Genomic DNA, 5,964 nt, shown 5'->3' on the forward strand with positions numbered 1-5,964 from the left:
ACTGTGAAATGGGCTGTGGGACTAAGACCCTATATAAGGAAAGAGCAGGAAGGGCGGGTCTCCAAGGCACAGCTTTCCCAGATAGGGTCACATAACCGAGGTTAGGATTGGTGAAAATGTGCCAATAGTAAAAGGTATTTATTCTCAGGAGTGGGATTTCTGGGTTAGATGCAATTTCTAGTTTTAGTTTAGTGTTTTATTTATCTGTGTGGGGGCTGGATGAATGGGTCAGCAGTTAAGAGCATCTAATGCTCTCCCAGAGAACCTGTGTTCCAAACCCAGAACTTCATATGCCAGGCTGCTCATTAGTTACCTGTAACTCCAGCTCCAGGGCATACAAAGCTCCCTTCTGGCCTTACGCTTCCTCCAATACACACAAATAAAAATAAATAAATAAATCTCTTTTTAAAAATGTGAACTAGATAGGGTGGTGCACACTTTAATCCCTACACTCAAGGGGCAGAGGCAGGCGGACCTCTAAGTTTAAGACTAGCTTGGTTTACAAGTTCCAGGACAGCCAAGGCTACACCAAAAAAAAAAAAATCTATCACAAACAAACAAGAACACACACACACACAGACACATACACTTTGTGTGTATGTGTGCCACATAAGTGTGCCACATATGTATGGTTATGCCCAGAGGCCACAGGAGTAGGCTGTCCTGGAGCTATAGTTACAGGTGCTCCTGGGCTACCTGGTACAGGTTCTGGGAACCAAACTCGACTCTCCTACAAAAGCAACAAGTGCTCTTAACTACTAAGCCATCTCTCTAGCCACTTCCTCCCTATTTTTTTTTAGTTTTTAAACAGGATGTGGATATGTAACCCAGACTGGCCTCAAACTTGAGATCCTCCTGCTTCGTCTCTCAAGAACTTTGTTTTTAGTTTCTAGAGGAATCTCCATGCCACAAAACTAGAACCTTTTAATTTTTAAAAAAGATTTATTTTTCTTTTATGCATATAAGTGTGTTTTGGCAGCGTGTGTGTCTGTGCACCATGTGTATGCAGTGCCCGCAGAGTCCAGAAGAGGGCATCAGATCCCCTGGACAGCTGTGAGTTACCATGTGGGTGCTGAGGGCTCTCTTAATGAGTAAACAGTGCACTGAATAACTAAGTCATCTCTGCAGTTCCCCAAACCAGACAGTTTTTCTTTTGAGATGGAGTCTCTTTAGTAGCCCTGGCTGTCCTGGAACTCGCTTTGTAGACCAGTCTGGCCTCGAACTCACAGAGGTCTGCCTGTCTCTTCCTTCAGAGTGCTGGGATTAAAGGTGTGCGCCATCACACCTGGCCCCAAATCTAACTCTAACCTCAAATCATTTTCCAGCTTCTACCTCCTGTTTCTTCCAAGTTTCTCACATGGAAGTCTTTCACTTGCTTATCTACTTTCTGTTTGCTCAGTTTACCACACTGGGCACCTCAGTTTTCTGCTGATGTGGATCATGGGGGTTTGCAACTTTCACCATGCTGGATTCAAAGGACGCTGTTTTTGCTCCGACTGTATTGGAAATCTTTGCAGCAGTTGATGCTGTTGACCGTTTAATGTCCTTGAACTCCCTCCTTGGATCGGGTCCACGATGTTAATTTCTCTCATCCCCTCTCTTACTCTCAAGTTTCTTCTCAGTTTCCTTCCTGGCCTGTCCTTTCTTTTGCTGGCTCCCTAAGCCCTGGCACTTCTAGAGTTCAGATCTCGGGCATTTGAGACCTTCGTGTCTTTTTTACCTTAGTGCTGTTGGGGCCTAGGATACTTCTACTGAGGTGTCTTAAGGAAGTTCTTGCCAGGCCTGCAGTCTAACTTCTGAATTCCACCTCATGTAGTATAGGAGAATATCTTATTCTATAGATTTTCATTTCCTTCCTTCCTTCCTTCCTTCCTTCCTTCCTTCCTTCCTTCCTCTCTCTTTCTCTCTTTCTTTCTTTCATTCTTTCTTTCTGTTTTTCCAGACAGGGTTTCTTTGTGTAGCCTTGACTCTCCTGGAACTCACTCTGTAGACCAGGCTGGCCTCTAACTCAGAGATCCGCCTGTCTCTGCCTCCCAATTGCTGGGTTTAAAGGTGTGAGCCATCATCACCCAGATTTCTATAGATTTTCTAAATAAAAGCCACCACTCAGAAGTACTACGGTTTATTACTTTAAATACAAGAAAACATATAATATAAGACAATATTTGGGCTCACAAAATCGCTCAGACAAGTAAAGGCTTGGTGCAAGACTGATGACTGAAGTTGCATGCCTGGGACCCACATGGTAGAAGGAGAGAACCAACTCTTGCAATTGTCTCCTGAATTACACACATGCAACATAACATGCATGAGCTCTCATGCATATATGCACATAAAATAAATAAACAAAATGTTTCTATAAAAATTAAGTAAAAATTAATGAACCCCCAATAGTCACACGTAGTGAAGCATTATTTTTTTCCCTAAAAGTGTTAATATGGATGAAAATTCTGTTCTTCCATATAGATAATGTGGGCACCAATTGGCAAGGAATGCTAATTGATTGGTCCATCCAATTTAATAGCATAACTCCATGATACACTGAGTATGGCAGCATGTGCTTATAATCTCAGCATCTGAAGAGGAACCCAGTATAGAAGACATTTTTTTTTCTTGTACTATAGCTAATTAGACTAGGGAGGTTTGAATGAGAATGGTCCCATAGGCCATTAGATTGAACACTTGGTCTCTAGTTGGTGGAACTGCTTAGGAAGGCTTAGGAGATATGGCTTTATTGGAGGAGGCAAGTCACTGCGGACATTCCTATTAGTCCTCTGCCTTGTTGATCAAGATGTAAGCCCTCAGCTACAATGCCAGCACCATGCCTTGTCCACCTGCTGCCATGTTCCCTGCCATGATGGTGATGGGCTTCTTTCTTTCCAGAACTGTTAAGCCCTAGATAAGTCCCAAGTTGCCTTGGTCATGGTGTTTTATAGCACAGCTACAGAGAAGTAACAGTTCTCATCAGAATGTCCATGTCTCTGGGATTATCTGGAAATATTTCCTGTAATACCTGAGCTTCCTGTTCAATGAGACTTAGAGAGAAAATTTTGGTGGGGCCATTTTAAGTGAGTGATATTCTGACATTTTTCATTGATCAAAGCAAAAATCTAAAAGCTACTCCTCAAAGTCTATTCCTAACAAATTAATTGATTACTATTTTTTTATGACTTCTACCTTCTGATTTGCAATTTTCTCCATTCCTATTCCCACTGTATGGTCCTTACTCATCATCTCCTGCCTAGGACACCTTAACTGCTTCCTAATTGGTCTCTACCCTTCCAACACTGACCTTTTCTTAAAGATTTATCTATTTATTTATTATTCATAGTATTCTGCTTGCATGTATCCCTGCAGGCCAAAAGAGGGCACCAGATCTCATTACAGATGGTTGTGAGCCACCATGTGGTTACTGGGAATTGAACTCAGGACCTCTAGGAAGAGCAGCCAGTTCTCTTAACCACTGAGCCATCCTTCCAGCCCCTACAATGTTGGCCTTTTCTCCCTCAATACCCAGATGATCACATCTGCCATTCTCTCACTTTAAGCTCTGATGACTCTCTACTGCCCTTAAAGTTCTGAACCCTCAACTGACCGTACAAGAACCGACTTGATTTGGCATTGTTCCACCCCTTTTGCTGTTTTCTGCGCCATTAACACTTGCCTTCATCTGTTTTCTGCAGTTATAGCTACATGCCATGAACTGGGTAATTTACAGATAATAAATATTTGTTCAGTTTTTATTTCTGGAGTCTTGGATGTACAAGATCAAGGTGAATTTTGGTGAGAGTTGCTGTTAGAACTCTGCAGGGTTTCAAGATGGCACAGTGCATCATATGGTAAGAGGAGGGAGTGCATAAAAGAAACGCAGCCCACCTGGGCTGCAGTAGTAACACCTTTAATCCCAGCACTTGGGAGGTAGAGGCAGGAGGATCTCTGAGTTTGAGGCCAACCTGGTCTACAGAGTAAGTTTCAGGACAACCAGGGCTACACAGAGAAACCATGTCTTATAAAACGAGAGAGAGAGAGAGAGAGAGAGAGAGAGAGAGAGAGAGAGAGAGAGAGAAGCAACAACTGGCTTTTATAACAGACCTGTCCTCCACATAACACTTTACTCCATTAACCCATGAATGGATAAACTCGTGTATAAAAGCAGAACCCTCATGACTTCTGGGGTCAGGATGGATAGGAGGGGGCTTAGACAGGACCTTACTATGTATAACTCAGGTTGTCCTCTTGACTCAACATGAGTTTGGGTGGAGTTCTTTAACTATAGCAGCACCCATACTCTTCCTGTCTTCCTGCTATTTTGAAAATTTCCTCTTCTTCAGCCTAATATTTACTACCTTTATCCTGTTCTCTCATTTAAATTCTACTTCCTGTGTGGGTCTTCCAAACCCCCCAGGCCAGACTAACCCTACCCACACAGTGCCCTGTGTATTTTCTTTAAGACACCATGTTTCTAACGACTTGCTTGGTGTCTCTTTCTGTTAACTTTGAAATGGTATGGAAACAGGAACTCTCTTACCTTGTCCCTTTGGGTGTTCTTAGCACCAAGGACAGTGCCTCATACATTATAATTATTTGTTGAGAGTGAATGAATGAATGAGAAGGATACCTTATCCTTCTAGAAAAACCTTGCTCATTTCTCAAGGACTCAGGTCAGGTGCCACCTCTTCCAGTGGGACATAGCTAAACCAGATTCATTTGGGGATCCTTTTGTCCTGTGTGGGAACCAACATGGTTTATATATTATAGGCCCTTGTTAGGTTGCAATGAACTTTTGAGTGATGGGCTTTGGGGGTTTTGTTACACTGTTCTATTTTTGCACATATGTGAAAATGTCCACAACAAAAAGTTAAAATGTTTATATGTACCACAAGATAAGTAAGAGTATATTCAAAGACAACCTTGGAGTACCTGCTTTGAACTAGTCAGGGTATGAAAGATCATTCATCCAGACCGTGTGTGTGTGTGTGTGTGTGTGTGTGTGTGTGCTTGCATGTGCGTGTGCATGTACTTTTCCACTTCTGGAAAATTCCCTAGAAGACAAACACAAGATGAAATAATGAATTTAGTTTGGGCACTGTTAGATGCATCTCCAATCAGTTGTTCAGTATGCTCTGAGTTCACGATTAAAGCTCAGGGGACCATATTCTTAGGGGTTCTGCCTCTTTTTATTATTGATGGGATCTGGGTCAGCGATCTGATGACTGCTAAGACCTACCTCACTGCCCACGCAGGGCCAGGAGCGAACAGGAATATAGCAAGCACACAGCAGTTCTTCCTCATATTTTTCACTCTCATTCTCCACTTTCCTTTAGTGAATTTCTACACGGGAGCCGGGGTGAGGGACTGTGTCACCGCTTTATGTTCAGAGACACAAGCAGGGTGTTAAGAAATATCTCAGTTATGGTCTAGTTAATTCTGTGACTGCGGGCAAGTCGCGTTATCCTTCAGAATGTCAGCACCTGCCTTTCAAATTCGAGAATAACAATTGTGGGGATTGCACAGTGTTGATCTGAGGATGAATGCATGCAAGCGGTTGAACATAGAGCCTGGCACAGAGCAAGCGGTCAATAAATACGCGCTATTATTATCCCCAGGACGTCAGGGAGTGCTGCCACAAGAGCCAGAGAGCAGCCGGTTGCCAGCCCTCGAGGCGCGGCCGCGGTCTCAGCACCGCCCCAGTGGGGATCAGGCTCCAAGCTCCCGGAGCGTCTCCCGGCGTCTGTGCAGTACCGGGGCCCCGCGGACGCGAAAGGTGAGTTGGTGGCATGGAAGGGGAGAGCTGGGTAGCAGTTCTGGGAGCCGGGTGCAGTCACGCGGGCTAAGCTGGAAGCATGGTCCGCAGGGCTCGCAGAGGGCCAAGGGTCTGCAGGGTGCGGCTGGGGCAGCCGCAACCAGTGCAGCTCGCGGAGGCAAGTGCGCCCCGCCCCGGCCAAGATGGCGCCCCTCCCCCTC

The sequence above is a fragment of the Myodes glareolus genome, chromosome 7, assembly GCF_982192425.1.
Source record: "Myodes glareolus chromosome 7, mMyoGla1.1, whole genome shotgun sequence".
In the NCBI taxonomy this organism is placed as follows: domain Eukaryota; kingdom Metazoa; phylum Chordata; class Mammalia; order Rodentia; family Cricetidae; genus Myodes; species Myodes glareolus.